Raw genomic sequence first — 23,973 nt, forward strand, 5'->3', positions numbered from 1 at the left:
TTGTGGTTGGCAATGTCATGGCAGTTGGGTGTTAATTTTACAGAATTAGCAAATGTACCAGTAGTTTTTGTAAAATGTCTATTAAAAACAGATCCTTTCAAATATTTAAACCATCTAACAACAAATGATTTAAACTCGCATGATTATAAGCTGTAGCTATAATGTATTTACTTACATAAATTATCGTTCTTGAACCTATTGGGGGTGGAGGGGGAGCGGAGCTCACCCCCCAGGTGCAGTTGAGTGACCTGTGTTGTGGCTCTCTAGAGGGAAGGCACAAATTTTGCTGTCATCCAGCCCAATCCAGACGTGTATTGGGGCCAGGTTTCAGGCAAATAGAGCAGTAAGTGCAGAGAAATGTTCACTCTCTAAAAGTGGCATTTCTAAAATAGTAAAGTTAAATCCAACCTCACCAGTAAGTAGGATTTTCAATAAATAAATAAAGCTACTCCTCTCCGATATGGAATTACCAAATAAAAAGTATAGGGGAATACCCAGAGCTAACCTATGAGAGGGGTAGACCTCACAGTAGTGAAAAATGAAATAGACTGTTTGGTACTTACAGGACATGCGAACCACCAAAGTACATATCTTATTTTTTACTTACATAGCATCATGCACCTAGGACTACCTAGGGCCTACCTTAGGGGTAAATTATATGTAATAAAAGGGGAGTTTAAGGCTTGGCAAGTAGGCTGGGACTCCCCTGGGAGACCCCTGAGTCTATGCCCAGAACCATAACTCTGCCAGTCGAGTACTTACCTAAAAGCCGATAACTCACTTTTCTTCCATAGGCTAACATTGAGTGGTTTCACTTGGAAATTCTTCTAAGTGGTGTGGAGTTTTGGAACTTTAAAATATTCATCTAAAATCAGCCGAACAACGAATTCTGATTTACTCACCCGTTATCAGGAGAGACCTCAGTGCTGCATCTTGGAGCTCAGTACTGACCCTGAAAAGTAATTTTAACCGTACTTACCAGTAACTCGAATTTCCTTCCATGGGATATCATTGCCTGCTTTTTGCTCAAAATTTTCTAAGTGTCGATTTTTGAAACTTACAAATATTCTTTAAAAATCATACCAACTGTGAAAACGTAATTGTTTACCTGTTTTAGATAGATGTCCCAGTACTGAGCCTAGGAGCCCAGCACTGGATTACAAAAGTAACGAGAACGTACTTTACCCGTAACTTGAATTTTCTTTCATAGGAAACCATTGACTGTTTTTCTGTGAAATTTCTTCTAAGTGTCGATTTTGCAAACATTTAAATATTCCTTAAAAATCGCCTGTATAACTTAAACGCAGTTTCTCAACTGCTTACAGGTGGTACAGTAGTGCTGGATCTAGGATCCAACACTGACCTAGAAAAAGTAACCATAACCCCACTTACCTGCTAAGTGAATTTCCTTCCATAGGATAACATTGGTAATTTGATCAGCAAAAGTTTCGAAGTGTCAACTTTTAAAATAGCAAAATATTGCTTAAAAATCACAACAGTAACTAAAACGAATTTACTCACTTGTTTCCAAGAACTGTCCCATGACTGAATCTAGGATCCAGTCCTGGATTTAGAAAAGTAATCCTGAAAGTAATTAATTGCATATAACTTAAAATTCCCATTGAGCTCAATGTATTATTGTGATTCAAATTGTGTTGCCTATTGCAATAAACTGTAACTATGACCTGCAAAAGTCAATTGCCTATTGCAAAGTATTTAACTAAAGCATCTCATTCTGAGAAAGTATATTTTGATACCTATTGTTGGTTCTAAAATAAAACAACAATATCTTTTTTATGCAAACCAATGGCCTAGAGTTCAGTTCTTGAGTGTGTGAGACCATTTGCTGACTGAGTGTGTACAACAAATGTTTTACATTGTACTCTGATACTGCCTTACTGCTCGGCAAGCTACCACTTTAGAGAGTAAGGTTATATCTAACTTTAGCCTCTGCCAAACCTCTGGGGACTGGGGACTCTGTGCACACTGTACCTATTTGGGAACAGTATATACAGAGCCACTTTCTCACAGTAGTGATAAAGTGATTAGAGTCCTAAGGCCAACATAAAGATACAGCAAAACGTGAGGTGTAAAGCAAAAAGGTTGCTGGTAGGCCACCTTAAGGATGCCAGGTCTAACAAAAATGAACTAAGATTAACATGAGTAAAACATCAGGTTTCTCTACTGCATTTGGTGAGACAAGTGGGCCTTCTTTTATCTTCCATTCAAGCAATCTTTGACAGACCCCTTTATTATAGAGCTTTTCAAGGATTAAAGATAAGGCACTTACAAAGGAGTACCAAATACTCAGAGATGGTTGACTTCTGTAATATGGGTCGTAGACTAAAAGCAGCGCAAAAACAGAGTGCAACAGGGTCCAAAAAACTTGAGTGCCACAAGAGAGTTTGAATGCAAGCGTATCCTTTTACAGATCCAGAGATATACTCATGCAATTTTTGTTTTTAGGACAGAACGTGCATGATGAAAAAAACATTGTTTTTAAAAAGCGCATTGTAGAATATCAGTACTTTGATGTGGGAAAAGTTCAAAACTTTCAAACAAAATATTTGCATGCAGCTTACAGTAAGTTGTTGTGGCCGAGTGGTTAAGGCGATGGACTAGAAATCCATTGGGGTATCCCCGCGCAGGTTCGAATCCTGCCAACAATGAGAATCATTTTATTATCGGCTACAATTTCAGAAGTTAACCTTTAGTATTTCTTCCATTTCAGTTTTATGAATAGGTGTCTTATTTTTGTGTCACTATTGCCTCTCCACATATTTGTTATCGCTACCTCTTTCATGTCTTTGCTACACCTCATTCCTACTTTAGCACTGGTGTAAACGCTTCAAATTATTATACCGTTGCTCTCTCATTCATACCTGCGCATGCACTTGAAAGTTACTTTACCAATAAAAGACGCAAAGAGAGAAATAGAACAAAAGTGCTGGCTGGATTGGCAAACACACTTCATAAAACTGCATTTTCTTTTTTATTCTCCCCCGTGTTACATGCTTAACCTCTCCATGTGTAATTTCTCTTAACCTGCTGTCCCAGGAAGAGAATTTCATCTACAGGCTCTTTCTGTGTTTTTTTCCCTAGTCTGTCTTTCCCATTCCTTAGCTGTGTAACTGTTCCTTTACGCGCTCTATTTAAACACCATCAATCTCATTTGAGCTCCTTGCTCCCGCTTCTGTTTTCTCCACCTCTCATACTGCCAGTTCTCTCTTTCTCTGTGGTTGGTGGCTACTTTCCTGAGCTTCCGAAGCCACGTGGTTCCTGCCTCTTGTTGTCAGACTTGAATTGGAAAAGGAACCATATTAACAAGCCTTTACCACTCACACACGGCGGAAGTTTATACTTTAATTCAGTGAGCTAAGAAAAGCGTGTTGTGGGTCCCCTACGAGCCATGGTGCTTGCTTCATCATGATTTGGCACCAGTCATTAGCCGCAGCTCTGCTAATGAGCCACTGAGGTCAGTTTCAATAATTACTCAAAAACATAACCATGCAGCCCACCCCTCAACTGTGTATTTATCTTGCTTTTCTGCTGTTCGTGTGATTAGCTGGGAGGAGCTCACGGCGACATCCTCCCTATAAAAGTGTAGATGGATCACTCTCTAACTCTTTCTTGCTTCACATACAAATGGCTTGAAAGGTGCAGGGAAGCTGCAGGTCTAATAGACAGAATAGAAGGTCTGTTCCAGGTGGGTTTCTCTGCATTGGTGTCCCATCACAGGTCCGCAAGTGTAATGTGTGATCTTTGACTCCTGGCATTTCACAAGCAGGCGGCCAGGAAACGGTTTCAGCCTATCAACCACTGAGGAGACGCAGCCTCTGAATGAGGAATGAGGAAGCAATGAATACATCCAGCCTATCACAGGAACAGCCTTGAGTGTTCCGAATTATAAATTCTCCATTTCACTGTTTGTCGTTGAGCCCAAGTAGCTTGCCGTGATCGTATAGTGGTTAGTACTCTGCGTTGTGGCCGCAGCAACCTCGGTTCGAATCCGAGTCACGGCATTGTGATTGGCAATGTCATGGCAGTTGGGTGTTAATTTTACAGAATTAGCAAATGTACCAGTAGTTTTTGTAAAATGTCTATTAAAAACAGATCCTTTCAAATATTTAAACCATCTAACAACAAATGATTTAAACTCGCATGATTATAAGCTGTAGCTATAATGTATTTACTTACATAAATTTTCGTTCTTGAACCTATTGGGGGTGGAGGGGGAGCGGAGCTCACCCCCCAGGTGCAGTTGAGTGACCTGTGTTGTGGCTCTCTAGAGGGAAGGCACAAATTTTGCTGTCACCCAGCCCAATCCAGACGTGTATTGGGGCCAGCCAGGTTTCAGGCAAATAGAGCAGTAAGTGCAGAGAAATGTTCACTCTCTAAAAGTGGCATTTCTAAAATAGTAAAGTTAAATCCAACCTCACCAGTAAGTAGGATTTTCAATAAATAAATAAAGCTACTCCTCTCCGATATGGAATTACCAAATAAAAAGTATAGGGGAATACCCAGAGCTAACCTATGAGAGGGGTAGACCTCACAGTAGTGAAAAATGAAATAGACTGTTTGGTACTTACAGGACATGCGAACCACCAAAGTACATATCTTATTTTTTACTTACATAGCATCATGCACCTAGGACTACCTAGGGCCTACCTTAGGGGTAAATTATATGTAATAAAAGGGGAGTTTAAGGCTTGGCAAGTAGGCTGGGACTCCCCTGGGAGACCCCTGAGTCTATGCCCAGAACCATAACTCTGCCAGTCGAGTACTTACCTAAAAGCCGATAACTCACTTTTCTTCCATAGGCTAACATTGAGTGGTTTCACTTGGAAATTCTTCTAAGTGGTGTGGAGTTTTGGAACTTTAAAATATTCATCTAAAATCAGCCGAACAACGAATTCTGATTTACTCACCCGTTATCAGGAGAGACCTCAGTGCTGCATCTTGGAGCTCAGTACTGACCCTGAAAAGTAATTTTAACCGTACTTACCAGTAACTCGAATTTCCTTCCATGGGATATCATTGCCTGCTTTTTGCTCAAAATTTTCTAAGTGTCGATTTTTGAAACTTACAAAATTCTTTAAAAATCATACCAACTGTGAAAACGTAATTGTTTACCTGTTTTAGATAGATGTCCCAGTACTGAGCCTAGGAGCCCAGCACTGGATTACAAAAGTAACGAGAACGTACTTTACCCGTAACTTGAATTTTCTTCCCTAGGAAACCATTGACTGTTTTTCTGTGAAATTTCTTCTAAGTCTCCATTTTGCAAACATGTAAATATTCCTTAAAAATCGCCTGTATAACTTAAACGCAGTTTCTCAACTGCTTACAGGTGGTACAGTAGTGCTGGATCTAGGATCCAACACTGACCTAGAAAAAGTAACCATAACCCCACTTACCTGCTAAGTGAATTTCCTTCAATAGGATAACATTGGTAATTTGATCAGCAAAAGTTTCGAAGTGTCAACTTTTAAAATAGCAAAATATTGCTTAAAAATCACAACAGTAACTAAAACGAATTTACTCACTTGTTTCCAAGAACTGTCCCATGACTGAATCTAGGATCCAGTCCTGGATTTAGAAAAGTAATCCTGAAAGTAATGAATTGCATATAACTTAAAATTCCCATTGAGCTCAATGTATTATTGTGATTCAAATTGTGTTGCCTATTGCAATAAACTGTAACTATGACCTGCAAAAGTCAATTGCCTATTGCAAAGTATTTAACTAAAGCATCTCATTCTGAGAAAGTATATTTTGATACCTATTGTTGGTTCTAAAATAAAACAACAATATCTTTTGTATGCAAACCAATGGCCTAGAGTTCAGTTCTTGAGTGTGTGAGACCATTTGCTGACTGAGTGTGTACAACAAATGCTTTACACTGTACTCTGATACTGCCTTACTGCTCGGCAAGCTACCACTTTAGAGAGTAAGGTTATATCTAACTTTAGCCTCTGCCAAACCTCTGGGGACTGGGGACTCTGTGCACACTGTACCTATTTGGGAACAGTATATACAGAGCCACTTTCTCACAGTAGTGATAAAGTGATTAGAGTCCTAAGGCCAACATAAAGATACAGCAAAACGTGAGGTGAAAAGCAAAAAGGTTGCTGGTAGGCCACCTTAAGGATGCCAGGTCTAACAAAAAAGAACTAAGATTAACATGAGTAAAACATCAGGTTTCTCTACTGCATTTGGTGAGACAAGTGGGCCTTCTTTTATCTTCCATTCAAGCAATCTTTGACAGACCCCTTTATTATAGAGCTTTTCAAGGATTAAAGATAAGGCACTTACAAAGGAGTACCAAATACTCAGAGATGGTTGACTTCTGTAATATGGGTCGTAGACTAAAAGCAGCGCAAAAACAGAGTGCAACAGGGTCCAAAAAATTGAGTGCCACAAGAGAGTTTGAATGCAAGCGTATCCTTTTACAGATCCAGAGATATACTCATGCAATTTTTGTTTTTAGGACAGAACGTGCATGATGAAAAAAGCATTGTTTTTAAAAAGCGCATTGCAGAATATCAGTACTTTGATGTGGGAAAAGTTCAAAACTTTCAAACAAAATATTTGCATGCAGCATACAGTAAGTTGTTGTGGCCGAGTGGTTAAGGTGATGGACTAGAAATCCATTGGGGTATCCCCGCGCAGGTTCGAATCCTGCCAACAACGAGAATCTTTTTATTATCGGCTACAATTTCAGAAGTTAACCTTTAGTATTTCTTCCATTTCAGTTTTATGAATAGGTGGCTTATTTTTGTGTCACTATTGCCTCTCCACATATTTGTTATCGCTACCTCTTTCATGTCTTTGCTACACCTCATTCCTACTTTAGCACTGGTGTAAACGCTTCAAATTATTATACCGTTGCTCTCTCATTCATACCTGCGCATGCACTTGAAAGTTACTTTACCAATAAAAGACGCAAAGAGAGAAATAGAACAAAAGTGCTGGCTGGATTGGCAAACACACTTCATAAAACTGCATTTTCTTTTTTATTCTCCCCCGTGTTACATGCTTAACCTCTCCATGTGTAATTTCTCTTAACCTGCTGTCCCAGGAAGAGAATTTCATCTACAGGCTCTTTCTGTGTTTTTTTCCCTAGTCTGTCTTTCCCATTTCTTAGCTGTGTAACTGTTCCTTTACGCGCTCTATTTAAACGCCATCAATCTCATTTGAGCTCCTTGCTCCCGCTTCTGTTTTCTCTACCTCTCATACTGCCAGTTCTCTCTTTCTCTGTGGTTGGTGGCTACTTTCCTGAGCTTCCGAAGCCACGTGGTTCCTGCCTCTTATTGTCAGACTTGAATTGGAAAAGGAACCATATTAACAAGCCTTTACCACTCACACACGGCGGAAGTTTATACTTTAATTCAGTGAGCTAAGAAAAGCGTGTTGTGGGTCCCCTACGACCCTTGGTGCTTGCTTCATCATGATTTGGCACCAGTCATTAGCCGCAGCTCTGCTAATGAGCCACTGAGGTCAGTTTCAATAATTAATTACTCAAAAACATAACCATGCAGCCCACCCCTCAACTGTGTATTTATCTTGCTTTTCTGCTGTTCGTGTGATTAGCTGGGAGGAGCTCACGGCGACATCCTCCCTATAAAAGTGTAGATTGATCACTCTCTAACTCTTTCTTGCTTCACATACAAATGGCTTGAAAGGTGCAGGGAAGATGCAGGTCTAATAGACAGAATAGAAGGTCTGTTCCAGGTGGGTTTCTCTGCATTGGTGTCCCATCACAGGTCCGCAAGTGTAATGTGTGATCTTTGACTCCTGGCATTTCACAAGCAGGCGGCCAGGAAACGGTTTCAGCCTATCAACTACTGAGGAGACGCAGCCTCTGAATGAGGAATGAGGAAGCAATGAATACATCCAGCCTATCACAGGAACAGCCCTGAGTGTTCCAAATTATAAATTCTCCATGTCACTGTTTGTCGTTGAGCCCAAGTAGCTCGCCGTGATCGTATAGTGGTTAGTACTCTGCGTTGTGGCCGCAGCAACCTCGGTTCGAATCCGAGTCACGGCATTGTGGTTGGCAATGTCATGGCAGTTGGGTGTTAATTTTACAGAATTAGCAAATGTACCAGTAGTTTTTGTAAAATGTCTATTAAAAACAGATCCTTTCAAATATTTAAACCATCTAACAACAAATGATTTAAACTCGCATGATTATAAGCTGTAGCTATAATGTATTTACTTACATAAATTATCGTTCTTGAACCTATTGGGGGTGGAGGGGGAGCGGAGCTCACCCCCCAGGTGCAGTTGAGTGACCTGTGTTGTGGCTCTCTAGAGGGAAGGCACAAATTTTGCTGTCATCCAGCCCAATCCAGACGTGTATTGGGGCCAGGTTTCAGGCAAATAGAGCAGTAAGTGCAGAGAAATGTTCACTCTCTAAAAGTGGCATTTCTAAAATAGTAAAGTTAAATCCAACCTCACCAGTAAGTAGGATTTTCAATAAATAAATAAAGCTACTCCTCTCCGATATGGAATTACCAAATAAAAAGTATAGGGGAATACCCAGAGCTAACCTATGAGAGGGGTAGACCTCACAGTAGTGAAAAATGAAATAGACTGTTTGGTACTTACAGGACATGCGAACCACCAAAGTACATATCTTATTTTTTACTTACATAGCATCATGCACCTAGGACTACCTAGGGCCTACCTTAGGGGTAAATTATATGTAATAAAAGGGGAGTTTAAGGCTTGGCAAGTAGGCTGGGACTCCCCTGGGAGACCCCTGAGTCTATGCCCAGAACCATAACTCTGCCAGTCGAGTACTTACCTAAAAGCCGATAACTCACTTTTCTTCCATAGGCTAACATTGAGTGGTTTCACTTGGAAATTCTTCTAAGTGGTGTGGAGTTTTGGAACTTTAAAATATTCATCTAAAATCAGCCGAACAACGAATTCTGATTTACTCACCCGTTATCAGGAGAGACCTCAGTGCTGCATCTTGGAGCTCAGTACTGACCCTGAAAAGTAATTTTAACCGTACTTACCAGTAACTCGAATTTCCTTCCATGGGATATCATTGCCTGCTTTTTGCTCAAAATTTTCTAAGTGTCGATTTTTGAAACTTACAAATATTCTTTAAAAATCATACCAACTGTGAAAACGTAATTGTTTACCTGTTTTAGATAGATGTCCCAGTACTGAGCCTAGGAGCCCAGCACTGGATTACAAAAGTAACGAGAACGTACTTTACCCGTAACTTGAATTTTCTTCCATAGGAAACCATTGACTGTTTTTCTGTGAAATTTCTTCTAAGTGTCGATTTTGCAAACATTTAAATATTCCTTAAAAATCGCCTGTATAACTTAAACGCAGTTTCTCAACTGCTTACAGGTGGTACAGTAGTGCTGGATCTAGGATCCAACACTGGCCTAGAAAAAGTAACCATAACCCCACTTACCTGCTAAGTGAATTTCCTTCCATAGGATAACATTGGTAATTTGATCAGCAAAAGTTTCGAAGTGTCAACTTTTAAAATAGCAAAATATTGCTTAAAAATCACAACAGTAACTAAAACGAATTTACTCACTTGTTTCCAAGAACTGTCCCATGACTGAATCTAGGATCCAGTCCTGGATTTAGAAAAGTAATCCTGAAAGTAATGAATTGCATATAACTTAAAATTCCCATTGAGCTCAATGTATTATTGTGATTCAAATTGTGTTGCCTATTGCAATAAACTGTAACTATGACCTGCAAAAGTCAATTGCCTATTGCAAAGTATTTAACTAAAGCATCTCATTCTGAGAAAGTATATTTTGATACCTATTGTTGGTTCTAAAATAAAACAACAATATCTTTTTTATGCAAACCAATGGCCTAGAGTTCAGTTCTTGAGTGTGTGAGACCATTTGCTGACTGAGTGTGTACAACAAATGTTTTACACTGTACTCTGATACTGCCTTACTGCTCGGCAAGCTACCACTTTAGAGAGTAAGGTTATATCTAACTTTAGCCTCTGCCAAACCTCTGGGGACTGGGGACTCTGTGCACACTGTACCTATTTGGGAACAGTATATACAGAGCCACTTTCTCACAGTAGTGATAAAGTGATTAGAGTCCTAAGGCCAACATAAAGATACAGCAAAACGTGAGGTGTAAAGCAAAAAGGTTGCTGGTAGGCCACCTTAAGGATGCCAGGTCTAACAAACAAGAACTAAGATTAACATGAGTAAAACATCAGGTTTCTCTACTGCATTTGGTGAGACAAGTGGGCCTTCTTTTATCTTCCATTCAAGCAATCTTTGACAGACCCCTTTATTATAGAGCTTTTCAAGGATTAAAGATAAGGCACTTACAAAGGAGTACCAAATACTCAGAGATGGTTGACTTCTGTAATATGGGTCGTAGACTAAAAGCAGCGCAAAAACAGAGTGCAACAGGGTCCAAAAAATTGAGTGCCACAAGAGAGTTTGAATGCAAGCGTATCCTTTTACAGATCCAGAGATATACTCATGCAATTTTTGTTTTTAGGACAGAACGTGCATGATGAAAAAAGCATTGTTTTTAAAAAGCGCATTGCAGAATATCAGTACTTTGATGTGGGAAAAGTTCAAAACTTTCAAACAAAATATTTGCATGCAGCATACAGTAAGTTGTTGTGGCCAAGTGGTTAAGGTGATGGACTAGAAATCCATTGGGGTATCCCCGCGCAGGTTCGAATCCTGCCAACAACGAGAATCTTTTTATTATCGGCTACAATTTCAGAAGTTAACCTTTAGTATTTCTTCCATTTCAGTTTTATGAATAGGTGGCTTATTTTTGTGTCACTATTGCCTCTCCACATATTTGTTATCGCTACCTCTTTCATGTCTTTGCTACACCTCATTCCTACTTTAGCACTGGTGTAAACGCTTCAAATTATTATACCGTTGCTCTCTCATTCATACCTGCGCATGCACTTGAAAGTTACTTTACCAATAAAAGACGCAAAGAGAGAAATAGAACAAAAGTGCTGGCTGGATTGGCAAACACACTTCATAAAACTGCATTTTCTTTTTTATTCTCCCCCGTGTTACATGCTTAACCTCTCCATGTGTAATTTCTCTTAACCTGCTGTCCCAGGAAGAGAATTTCATCTACAGGCTCTTTCTGTGTTTTTTTCCCTAGTCTGTCTTTCCCATTTCTTAGCTGTGTAACTGTTCCTTTACGCGCTCTATTTAAACGCCATCAATCTCATTTGAGCTCCTTGCTCCCGCTTCTGTTTTCTCCACCTCTCATACTGCCAGTTCTCTCTTTCTCTGTGGTTGGTGGCTACTTTCCTGAGCTTCCGAAGCCACGTGGTTCCTGCCTCTTATTGTCAGACTTGAATTGGAAAAGGAACCATATTAACAAGCCTTTACCACTCACACACGGCGGAAGTTTATACTTTAATTCAGTGAGCTAAGAAAAGCGTGTTGTGGGTCCCCTACGACCCTTGGTGCTTGCTTCATTATGATTTGGCACCAGTCATTAGCCGCAGCTCTGCTAATGAGCCACTGAGGTCAGTTTCAATAATTAATTACTCAAAAACATAACCATGCAGCCCACCCCTCAACTGTGTATTTATCTTGCTTTTCTGCTGTTCGTGTGATTAGCTGGGAGGAGCTCACGGCGACATCCTCCCTATAAAAGTGTAGATTGATCACTCTCTAACTCTTTCTTGCTTCACATACAAATGGCTTGAAAGGTGCAGGGAAGATGCAGGTCTAATAGACAGAATAGAAGGTCTGTTCCAGGTGGGTTTCTCTGCATTGGTGTCCCATCACAGGTCCGCAAGTGTAATGTGTGATCTTTGACTCCTGGCATTTCACAAGCAGGCGGCCAGGAAACGGTTTCAGCCTATCAACTACTGAGGAGACGCAGCCTCTGAATGAGGAATGAGGAAGCAATGAATACATCCAGCCTATCACAGGAACAGCCCTGAGTGTTCCGAATTATAAATTCTCCATGTCACTGTTTGTCGTTGAGCCCAAGTAGCTCGCCGTGATCGTATAGTGGTTAGTACTCTGCGTTGTGGCCACAGCAACCTCGGTTCGAATCCGAGTCACGGCATTGTGGTTGGCAATGTCATGGCAGTTGGGTGTTAATTTTACAGAATTAGCAAATGTACCAGTAGTTTTTGTAAAATGTCTATTAAAAACAGATCCTTTCAAATATTTAAACCATCTAACAACAAATGATTTAAACTCGCATGATTATAAGCTGTAGCTATAATGTATTTACTTACATAAATTATCGTTCTTGAACCTATTGGGGGTGGAGGGGGAGCGGAGCTCACCCCCCAGGTGCAGTTGAGTGACCTGTGTTGTGGCTCTCTAGAGGGAAGGCACAAATTTTGCTGTCATCCAGCCCAATCCAGACGTGTATTGGGGCCAGGTTTCAGGCAAATAGAGCAGTAAGTGCAGAGAAATGTTCACTCTCTAAAAGTGGCATTTCTAAAATAGTAAAGTTAAATCCAACCTCACCAGTAAGTAGGATTTTCAATAAATAAATAAAGCTACTCCTCTCCGATATGGAATTACCAAATAAAAAGTATAGGGGAATACCCAGAGCTAACCTATGAGAGGGGTAGACCTCACAGTAGTGAAAAATGAAATAGACTGTTTGGTACTTACAGGACATGCGAACCACCAAAGTACATATCTTATTTTTTACTTACATAGCATCATGCACCTAGGACTACCTAGGGCCTACCTTAGGGGTAAATTATATGTAATAAAAGGGGAGTTTAAGGCTTGGCAAGTAGGCTGGGACTCCCCTGGGAGACCCCTGAGTCTATGCCCAGAACCATAACTCTGCCAGTCGAGTACTTACCTAAAAGCCGATAACTCACTTTTCTTCCATAGGCTAACATTGAGTGGTTTCACTTGGAAATTCTTCTAAGTGGTGTGGAGTTTTGGAACTTTAAAATATTCATCTAAAATCAGCCGAACAACGAATTCTGATTTACTCACCCGTTATCAGGAGAGACCTCAGTGCTGCATCTTGGAGCTCAGTACTGACCCTGAAAAGTAATTTTAACCGTACTTACCAGTAACTCGAATTTCCTTCCATGGGATATCATTGCCTGCTTTTTGCTCAAAATTTTGTAAGTGTCGATTTTTGAAACTTACAAATATTCTTTAAAAATCATACCAACTGTGAAAACGTAATTGTTTACCTGTTTTAGATAGATGTCCCAGTACTGAGCCTAGGAGCCCAGCACTGGATTACAAAAGTAACGAGAACGTACTTTACCCGTAACTTGAATTTTCTTCCATAGGAAACCATTGACTGTTTTTCTGTGAAATTTCTTCTAAGTGTCGATTTTGGAAACATTTAAATATTCCTTAAAAATCGCCTGTATAACTTAAACGCAGTTTCTCAACTGCTTACAGGTGGTACAGTAGTGCTGGATCTAGGATCCAACACTGACCTAGAAAAAGTAACCATAACCCCACTTACCTGCTAAGTGAATTTCCTTCCATAGGATAACATTGGTAATTTGATCAGCAAAAGTTTCGAAGTGTCAACTTTTAAAATAGCAAAATATTGCTTAAAAATCACAACAGTAACTAAAACGAATTTACTCACTTGTTTCCAAGAACTGTCCCATGACTGAATCTAGGATCCAGTCCTGGATTTAGAAAAGTAATCCTGAAAGTAATTAATTGCATATAACTTAAAATTCCCATTGAGCTCAATGTATTATTGTGATTCAAATTGTGTTGCCTATTGCAATAAACTGTAACTATGACCTGCAAAAGTCAATTGCCTATTGCAAAGTATTTAACTAAAGCATCTCATTCTGAGAAAGTATATTTTGATACCTATTGTTGGTTCTAAAATAAAACAACAATATCTTTTGTATGCAAACCAATGGCCTAGAGTTCAGTTCTTGAGTGTGTGAGACCATTTGCTGACTGAGTGTGTACAACAAATGTTTTACACTGTACTCTGATACTGCCTTACTGCTCGGCAAGCTACCACTTTAGAGAGTAAGGTTATATCTAACTTTAGCCTCTGCCAAACCTCTGGGGACTGGGGACTCTGTGCACACTGTACCTATTTGGGAACAGTATATACAGAGCCACTTTCTCACAGTAGTGATAAAGTGATTAGAGTCCTAAGGCCAACATAAAGATACAGCAAAACGTGAGGTGAAAAGCAAAAAGGTTGCTGGTAGGCCACCTTAAGGATGCCAGGTCTAACAAAAATGAACTAAGATTAACATGAGTAAAACATCAGGTTTCTCTACTGCATTTGGTGAGACAAGTGGGCCTTCTTTTATCTTCCATTCAAGCAATCTTTGACAGACCCCTTTATTATAGAGCTTTTCAAGGATTAAAGATAAGGCACTTACAAAGGAGTCCCAAATACTCAGAGATGGTTGACTTCTGTAATATGGGTCGTAGACTAAAAGCAGCGCAAAAACAGAGTGCAACAGGGTCCAAAAAATTGAGTGCCACAAGAGAGTTTGAATGCAAGCGTATCCTTTTACAGATCCAGAGATATACTCATGCAATTTTTGTTTTTAGGACAGAACGTGCATGATGAAAAAAGCATTGTTTTTAAAAAGCGCATTGCAGAATATCAGTACTTTGATGTGGGAAAAGTTCAAAACTTTCAAACAAAATATTTGCATGCAGCATACAGTAAGTTGTTGTGGCCGAGTGGTTAAGGTGATGGACTAGAAATCCATTGGGGTATCCCCGCGCAGGTTCGAATCCTGCCAACAACGAGAAACTTTTTATTATCGGCTACAATTTCAGAAGTTAACCTTTAGTATTTCTTCCATTTCAGTTTTATGAATAGGTGGCTTATTTTTGTGTCACTATTGCCTCTCCACATATTTGTTATCGCTACCTCTTTCATGTCTTTGCTACACCTCATTCCTACTTTAGCACTGGTGTAAACGCTTCAAATTATTATACCGTTGCTCTCTCATTCATGCCTGCGCATGCACTTGAAAGTTACTTTACCAATAAAAGACGCAAAGAGAGAAATAGAACAAAAGTGCTGGCTGGATTGGCAAACACAATTCATAAAACTGCATTTTCTTTTTTATTCTCCCCCGTGTTACATGCTTAACCCTCTCCATGTGTAATTTCTCTTAACCTGCTGTCCCAGGAAGAGAATTTCATCTACAGGCTCTTTCTGTGTTTTTTTCCCTAGTCTGTCTTTCCCATTTCTTAGCTGTGTAACTGTTCCTTTACGCGCTCTATTTAAACGCCATCAATCTCATTTGAGCTCCTTGCTCCCGCTTCTGTTTTCTCCACCTCTCATACTGCCAGTTCTCTCTTTCTCTGTGGTTGGTGGATACATTCCTGAGCTTCCGAAGCCACGTGGTTCCTGCCTCTTATTGTCAGACTTGAATTGGAAAAGGAACCATATTAACAAGCCTTTACCACTCACACACGGCGGAAGTTTATACTTTAATTCAGTGAGCTAAGAAAAGCGTGTTGTGGGTCCCCTACGAGCCATGGTGCTTGCTTCATCATGATTTGGCACCAGTCATTAGCCGCAGCTCTGCTAATGAGCCACTGAGGTCAGTTTCAATAATTACTCAAAAACATAACCATGCAGCCCACCCCTCAACTGTGTATTTATCTTGCTTTTCTGCTGTTCGTGTGATTAGCTGGGAGGAGCTCACGGCGACATCCTCCCTATAAAAGTGTAGATTGATCACTCTCTAACTCTTTCTTGCTTCACATACAAATGGCTTGAAAGGTGCAGGGAAGCTGCAGGTCTAATAGACAGAATAGAAGGTCTGTTCCAGGTGGGTTTCTCTGCATTGGTGTCCCATCACAGGTCCGCAAGTGTAATGTGTGATCTTTGACTCCTGGCATTTCACAAGCAGGCGGCCAGGAAACGGTTTCAGCCTATCAACTACTGAGGAGACGCAGCCTCTGAATGAGGAATGAGGAAGCAATGAATACATCCAGCCTATCACAGGAACAGCCCTGAGTGTTCCGAATTATAAATTCTCCATGTCACTGTTTTGTCATTGAGCCCAAGTAGCTCGCCGTGATCGTATAGTGGTTAGTACTCTGCCTTGTGGCTGCAGCAACCTCGGTTCGAATCCGAGTCACGGCATTGTGGTTGGCAATGTCATGGCAGTTGGGTGTTAATTTTACAGAATTAGCAAATGTACCAGTAGTTTTTGTAAAATGTCTATTAAAAACAGATCCTTTCAAATATTTAAACCATCTAACAACAAATGATTTAAACTCGCATGATTATAAGCTGTAGCTATAATGTATTTACTTACATAAATTATCGTTCTTGAACCTATTGGGGGTGGAGGGGGAGCGGAGCTCACCCCCCAGGTGCAGTTGAGTGACCTGTGTTGTGGCTCTCTAGAGGGAAGGCACAAATTTTGCTGTCATCCAGCCCAATCCAGACGTGTATTGGGGCCAGGTTTCAGGCAAATAGAGCAGTAAGTGCAGAGAAATGTTCACTCTCTAAAAGTGGCATTTCTAAAATAGTAAAGTTAAATCCAACCTCACCAGTAAGTAGGATTTTCAATAAATAAATAAAGCTACTCCTCTCCGATATGGAATTACCAAATAAAAAGTATAGGGGAATACCCAGAGCTAACCTATGAGAGGGGTAGACCTCACAGTAGTGAAAAATGAAATAGACTGTTTGGTACTTACAGGACATGCGAACCACCAAAGTACATATCTTATTTTTTACTTACATAGCATCATGCACCTAGGACTACCTAGGGCCTACCTTAGGGGTAAATTATATGTAATAAAAGGGGAGTTTAAGGCTTGGCAAGTAGGCTGGGACTCCCCTGGGAGACCCCTGAGTCTATGCCCAGAACCATAAATCTGCCAGTCGAGTACTTACCTAAAAGCCGATAACTCACTTTTCTTTCATAGGCTAACATTGAGTGGTTTCACTTGGAAATTCTTCTAAGTGGTGTGGAGTTTTGGAACTTTAAAATATTCATCCAAAATCAGCCGAACAACGAATTCTGATTTACTCACCCGTTATCAGGAGAGACCTCAGTGCTGCATCTTGGAGCTCAGTACTGACCATGAAAAGTAATTTTAACCGTACTTACCAGTAACTCGAATTTCCTTCCATGGGATATCATTGCCTGCTTTTTGCTGAAAATTTTCTAAGTGTCGATTTTTGAAACTTACAAATATTCTTTAAAAATCATACCAACTGTGAAAACGTAATTGTTTACCTGTTTTAGATAGATGTCCCAGTACTGAGCCTAGGAGCCCAGCACTGGATTACAAAAGTAACGAGAACGTACTTTACCCGTAACTTGAATTTTCTTCCATAGGAAACCATTGACTGTTTTTCTGTGAAATTTCTTCTAAGTGTCGATTTTGGAAACATTTAAATATTCCTTAAAAATCGCCTGTATAACTTAAACGCAGTTTCTCAACTGCTTACATGTGGTACAGTAGTGCTGGATCTAGGATCCAACACTGACCTAGAAAAAGTAACCATAACCCCACTTACCTGCTAAGTGAATTTCCTTCCATAGGATAACATTGGTAATTTGATCAGCAAAAGTTTCTAAGTGTCAACTTTTAAAATAGCAAAATATTGCTTAAACATCACAACAGTAACTAAAACGAATTTACTCACTTGTTTCCAAGAACTGTCCCAGGACTGAATCTAGGATCCAGTCCTGGATTTTGAAAAGTAATCCTGAAAGTAATTAATTGCATATAACTTAAAATTCCCATTGAGCTCAATGTATTATTGTGATTCAAATTGTGTTGCCTATTGCAATAAACTGTAACTATTACCTGCAAAAGTCAATTGCCTATTGCAAAGTATTTAACTAAAGCATCTCAGTCTGAGAAAGTATATTTTGATACCTATTGTTGGTTCTAAAATAAAACAACAATATCTTTTTTATGCAAACCAATGGCCTAGAGTTCAGTTCTTGAGTGTGTGAGACCATTTGCTGACTGAGTGTGTACAACAAATGTTTTACACTGTACTCTGATACTGCCTTACTGCTCGGCAAGCTACCACTTTAAAGAGTAAGGTTATATCTAACTTTAGCCTCTGCCAAACCTCTGGGGACTGGGGACTCTGTGCACACTGTACCTATTTGGGAACAGTATATACAGAGCCACTTTCTCACAGTAGTGATAAAGTGATTAGTGTCCTAAGGCCAACATAAAGATACAGCAAAACGTGAGGTGAAAAGCAAAAAGGTTGCTGGTAGGCCACCTTAAGGATGCCAGGTCTAACAAAAATGAACTAAGGATAACATGAGTAAAACATCAGGTTTCTCTACTGCATTTGGTGAGACAAGTGGGCCTTCTTTTATCTTCCATTCAAGCAATCTTTGACAGACCCCTTTATTATAGAGCTTTTCAAGGATTAAAGATAAGGCACTTACAAAGGAGTCCCAAATACTCAGAGATGGTTGACTTCTGTAATATGGGTCGTAGACTAAAAGCAGCGCAAAAACAGAGTGCAACAGGGTCCAAAAAATTGAGTGCCACAAGAGAGTTTGAATGCAAGCGTATCCTTTTACAGATCCAGAGATATACTCATGCAATTTTTGTTTTTAGGACAGAACGTGCATGATGAAAAAAACATTGTTTTTAAAACGCGCATTGTAGAATATCAGTACTTTGATGTGGGAAAACTTCAAAACTTTCAAACAAAATATTTGCATGCAGCTTACAGTAAGTTGTTGTGGCCGAGTGGTTAAGGCGATGGACTAGAAATCCGTTGGGGTATCCCCGCGCAGGTTCGAATCCTGCCATCAACGAGAATCTTTTTATTATCGGCTACAATTTCAGAAGTTAACCTTTAGTATTTCTTCCATTTCAGTTTTATGAATAGGTGGCTTATTTTTGTGTCACTATTGCCTCTCCACATATTTGTTATCGCTACCTCTTTCATGTCTTTGCTACACCTCATTCCTACTTTAGCACTGGTGTAAACGCTTCAAATTATTATACCGTTGCTCTCTCATTCATACCTGCGCATGCACTTGAAAGTTACTTTACCAATAAAAGACGCAAAGAGAGAAATAGAACAAAAGTGCTGGCTGGATTGGCAAACACACTTCATAAAACTGCATTTTCTTTTTTATTCTCCCCCGTGTTACATGCTTAACCTCTCCATGTGTAATTTCTCTTAACCTGCTGTCCCAGGAAGAGAATTTCATCTACAGGCTCTTTCTGTGTTTTTTTTCCCTAGTCTGTCTTTCCCATTTGTTAGCTGTGTAAGTCTTCCTTTACGCGCTCTATTTAAACGCCATCAATCTCATTTGAGCTCCTTGCTCCCGCTTCTGTTTTCTCCACCTCTCATACTGCCAGTTCTCTCTTTCTCTGTGGTTGGTGGCTACTTTCCTGAGCTTCCGAAGCCACAAGGATCCTGCCTCTTGTTGTCAGACTTGAATTGGAAAAGGAACCATATTAACAAGCCTTTACCACTCACACACGGCGGAAGTTTATACTTTAATTCAGTGAGCTAAGAAAAGCGTGTTGTGGGTCCCCTACGAGCCATGGTGCTTGCTTCATCATGATTTGGCACCAGTCATTAGCCGCAGCTCTGCTAATGAGCCACTGAGGTCAGTTTCAATAATTACTCAAAAACATAACCATGCAGCCCACCCCTCAACTGTGTATTTATCTTGCTTTTCTGCTGTTCGTGTGATTAGCTGGGAGGAGCTCACGGCGACATCCTCCCTATAAAAGTGTAGATGGATCACTCTCTAACTCTTTCTTGCTTCACATACAAATGGCTTGAAAGGTGCAGGGAAGCTGCAGGTCTAATAGACAGAATAGAAGGTCTGTTCCAGGTGGGTTTCTCTGCATTGGTGTCCCATCACAGGTCCGCAAGTGTAATGTGTGATCTTTGACTCCTGGCATTTCACAAGCAGGCGGCCAGGAAACGGTTTCAGCCTATCAACTACTGAGGAGACGCAGCCTCTGAATGAGGAATGAGGAAGCAATGAATACATCCAGCCTATCACAGGAACAGCCCTGAGTGTTCCGAATTATAAATTCTCCATGTCACTGTTTGTAGTTGAGCCCAAGTAGCTCGCCGTGATCGTATAGTGGTTAGTACTCTGCGTTGTGGCCGCAGCAACCTCGGTTCGAATCTGAGTCACGGCATTGTGGTTGGCAATGTCATGGCAGTTGGGTGTTAATTTTACAGAATTAGCAAATGTACCAGTAGTTTTTGTAAAATGTCTATTAAAAACAGATCCTTTCAAATATTTAAACCATCTAACAACAAATGATTTAAACTCGCATGATTATAAGCTGTAGCTATAATGTATTTACTTACATAAATTATCGTTCTTGAACCTATTGGGGGTGGAGGGGGAGCGGAGCTCACCCCCCAGGTGCAGTTGAGTGACCTGTGTTGTGGCTCTCTAGAGGGAAGGCACAAATTTTGCTGTCATCCAGCCCAATCCAGACGTGTATTGGGGCCAGGTTTCAGGCAAATAGAGCAGTAAGTGCAGAGAAATGTTCACTCTCTAAAAGTGGCATTTCTAAAATAGTAAAGTTAAATTCAACCTCACCAGTAAGTAGGATTTTCAATAAATAAATAAAGCTACTCCTCTCCGATATGGAATTACCAAATAAAAAGTATAGGGGAATACCCAGAGCTAACCTATGAGAGGGGTAGACCTCACAGTAGTGAAAAATGAAATAGACTGTTTGGTACTTACAGGACATGCGAACCACCAAAGTACATATCTTATTTTTTACTTACATAGCATCATGCACCTAGGACTACCTAGGGCCTACCTTAGGGGTAAATTATATGTAATAAAAGGGGAGTTTAAGGCTTGGCAAGTAGGCTGGGACTCCCCTGGGAGACCCCTGAGTCTATGCCCAGAACCATAACTCTGCCAGTCGAGTACTTACCTAAAAGCCGATAACTCACTTTTCTTCCATAGGCTAACATTGAGTGGTTTCACTTGGAAATTCTTCTAAGTGGTGTGGAGTTTTGGAACTTTAAAATATTCATCTAAAATCAGCCGAACAACGAATTCTGATTTACTCACCCGTTATCAGGAGAGACCTCAGTGCTGCATCTTGGAGCTCAGTACTGACCCTGAAAAGTAATTTTAACCGAACTTACCAGTAACTCGAATTTCCTTCCATGGGATATCATTGCCTGCTTTTTGCTCAAAATTTTCTAAGTGTCGATTTTTGAAACTTAGAAATATTCTTTAAAAATCATACCAACTGTGAAAACGTAATTGTTTACCTGTTTTAGATAGATGTCCCAGTACTGAGCCTAGGAGCCCAGCACTGGATTACAAAAGTAACGAGAACGTACTTTACCCGTAACTTGAATTTTCTTCCATAGGAAACCATTGACTGTTTTTCTGTGAAATTTCTTCTAAGTGTCGATTTTGCAAACATGTAAATATTCCTTAAAAATCGCCTGTATAACTTAAACGCAGTTTCTCAACTGCTTACAGGTGGTACAGTAGTGCTGGATCTAGGATCCAACACTGACCTAGAAAAAGTAACCATAACCCCACTTACCTGCTAAGTGAATTTCCTTCCATAGGATAACATTGGTAATTTGATCAGCAAAAGTTTCTAAGTGTCAACTTTTAAAATAGCAAAATATTGCTTAAAAATCACAACAGTAACTAAAACGAATTTAATCACTTGTTTCCAAGAACTGTCCCAGGACTGAATCTAGGATCCAGTCCTGGATTTAGAAAAGTAATCCTGAAAGTAATTAATTGCATATAACTTAAAATTCCCATTGAGCTCAATGTATTATTGTGATTCAAATTGTGTTGCCTATTGCAATAAACTGTAACTATGACCTGCAAAAGTCAATTGCCTATTGCAAAGTATTTAACTAGAGCATCTCATTCTGAGAAAGAATATTTTGATACCTATTGTTGGTTCTAAAATAAAACAACAATATCTTTTTATGCAAACCAATGGCCTAGAGTTCCGTTCTTGAGTGTGTGAGACCATTTGCTGACTGTGTACAACAAATGTTTTACACTGTACTCTGATACTGCCTTACTGCTCGGCAAGCTACCACTTTAGAGAGTAAGGTTATATCTAACTTTAGCCTCTGCCAAACCTCTGGGGACTGGGGACTCTGTGCACACTGTACCTATTTGGGAACAGTATATACAGAGCCACTTTCTCACAGTAGTGATAAAGTGATTAGAGTCCTAAGGCCAACATAAAGATACAGCAAAACGTGAGGTGAAAAGCAAAAAGGTTGCTGGTAGGCCACCTTAAGGATGCCAGGTCTAACAAAAATGAACTAAGATTAACATGAGTAAAACATCAGGTTTCTCTACTGCATTTGGTGAGACAAGTGGGCCTTCTTTTATCTTCCATTCAAGCAATCTTTGACAGACCCCTTTATTATAGAGCTTTTCAAGGATTAAAGATAAGGCACTTACAAAGGAGTCCCAAATACTCAGAGATGGTTGACTTCTGTAATATGGGTCGTAGACTAAAAGCAGCGCAAAAACAGAGTGCAACAGGGTCCAAAAAATTGAGTGCCACAAGAGAGTTTGAATGCAAGCGTATCCTTTTACAGATCCAGAGATATACTCATGCAATTTTTGTTTTTAGGACAGAACGTGCATGATGAAAAAAACATTGTTTTTAAAAAGCGCATTGCAGAATATCAGTACTTTGATGTGGGAAAAGTTCAAAACTTTCAAACAAAATATTTGCATGCAGCTTACAGTAAGTTGTTGTGGCCGAGTGGTTAAGGTGATGGACTAGAAATCCATTGGGGTATCCCCGCGCAGGTTCGAATCCTGCCAACAACGAGAATCTTTTTATTATCGGCTACAATTTCAGAAGTTAACCTTTAGTATTTCTTCCATTTCAGTTTTATGAATAGGTGGCTTATTTTTGTGTCACTATTGCCTCTCCACATATTTGTTATCGCTACCTCTTTCATGTTTTTGCTACACCTCATTCCTACTTTAGCACTGGTGTAAACGCTTCAAATTATTATACCGTTGCTCTCTCATTCATACCTGCGCATGCACTTGAAAGTTACTTTACCAATAAAAGACGCAAAGAGAGAAATAGAACAAAAGTGCTGGCTGGATTGGCAAACACACTTCATAAAACTGCTTTTTCTTTTTTATTCTCCCCCGTGTTACATGCTTAACCTCTCCATGTGTAATTTCTCTTAACCTGCTGTCCCAGGAAGAGAATTTCATCTACAGGCTCTTTCTGTGTTTTTTTCCCTAGTCTGTCTTTCCCATTTCTTAGCTGTGTAACTGTTCCTTTACGCGCTCTATTTAAACGCCATCAATCTCATTTGAGCTCCTTGCTCCCGCTTCTGTTTCCTCCACCTCTCATACTGCCAGTTCTCTCTTTCTCTGTGGTTGGTGGCTACTTTCCTGAGCTTCCGAAGCCACGTGGTTCCTGCCTCTTGTTGTCAGACTTGAATTGGAAAAGGAACCATATTAACAAGCCTTTACCACTCACACACGTCGGAAGTTTATACTTTAATTCAGTGAGCTAAGAAAAGCGTGTTGTGGGTCCCCTACGAGCCATGGTGCTTGCTTCATCATGATTTGGCACCAGTCATTAGCCGCAGCTCTGCTAATGAGCCACTGAGGTCAGTTTCAATAATTACTCAAAAACATAACCATGCAGCCCACCCCTCAACTGTGTATTTATCTTTTCTTTTCTGCTGTTCGTGTGATTAGCTGGGAGGAGCTCACGGCGACATCCTCCCTATAAAAGTGTAGATTGATCACTCTCTAACTCTTTCTTGCTTCACATACAAATGGCTTGAAAGGTGCAGGGAAGCTGCAGGTCTAATAGACAGAATAGAAGGTCTGTTCCAGGTGGGTTTCTCTGCATTGGTGTCCCATCACAGGTCCGCAAGTGTAATGTGTGATCTTTGACTCCTGGCATTTCACAAGCAGGCGGCCAGGAAACGGTTTCAGCCTATCAACTACTGAGGAGACGCAGCCTCTGAATGAGGAATGAGGAAGCA

General features: G+C 40.1%; 8 non-coding genes across 8 annotated transcripts; all 8 read left to right on the plus strand.

Moving 5' to 3' along the window:
• Positions 1 to 2,587: 2,587 nt before the first annotated feature.
• On the plus strand, positions 2,588 to 2,669 carry TRNAS-AGA (transfer RNA serine (anticodon AGA)). The gene has a single exon. It is a non-coding gene; the product is annotated as a tRNA-Ser (tRNA).
• Positions 2,670 to 3,950: 1,281 nt separating this feature from the next.
• On the plus strand, positions 3,951 to 4,022 carry TRNAH-GUG (transfer RNA histidin (anticodon GUG)). The gene has a single exon. It is a non-coding gene; the product is annotated as a tRNA-His (tRNA).
• Positions 4,023 to 6,611: 2,589 nt separating this feature from the next.
• On the plus strand, positions 6,612 to 6,693 carry TRNAS-AGA (transfer RNA serine (anticodon AGA)). The gene has a single exon. It is a non-coding gene; the product is annotated as a tRNA-Ser (tRNA).
• Positions 6,694 to 7,978: 1,285 nt separating this feature from the next.
• TRNAH-GUG (transfer RNA histidin (anticodon GUG)) lies at positions 7,979 to 8,050 on the plus strand. The gene has a single exon. It is a non-coding gene; the product is annotated as a tRNA-His (tRNA).
• Positions 8,051 to 10,636: 2,586 nt separating this feature from the next.
• On the plus strand, positions 10,637 to 10,718 carry TRNAS-AGA (transfer RNA serine (anticodon AGA)). Its single transcript has one exon. It is a non-coding gene; the product is annotated as a tRNA-Ser (tRNA).
• A 3,943-nt stretch (positions 10,719 to 14,661) lies between these two features.
• Positions 14,662 to 14,743, plus strand: TRNAS-AGA (transfer RNA serine (anticodon AGA)). Its single transcript has one exon. It is a non-coding gene; the product is annotated as a tRNA-Ser (tRNA).
• Positions 14,744 to 18,684: 3,941 nt separating this feature from the next.
• On the plus strand, positions 18,685 to 18,766 carry TRNAS-AGA (transfer RNA serine (anticodon AGA)). Its single transcript has one exon. It is a non-coding gene; the product is annotated as a tRNA-Ser (tRNA).
• A 3,935-nt stretch (positions 18,767 to 22,701) lies between these two features.
• On the plus strand, positions 22,702 to 22,783 carry TRNAS-AGA (transfer RNA serine (anticodon AGA)). The gene has a single exon. It is a non-coding gene; the product is annotated as a tRNA-Ser (tRNA).
• Positions 22,784 to 23,973: the final 1,190 nt, after the last annotated feature.

This window comes from Triturus cristatus, chromosome 12 (genome assembly GCF_964204655.1).
Source record: "Triturus cristatus chromosome 12, aTriCri1.1, whole genome shotgun sequence".
Classification (NCBI taxonomy): domain Eukaryota; kingdom Metazoa; phylum Chordata; class Amphibia; order Caudata; family Salamandridae; genus Triturus; species Triturus cristatus.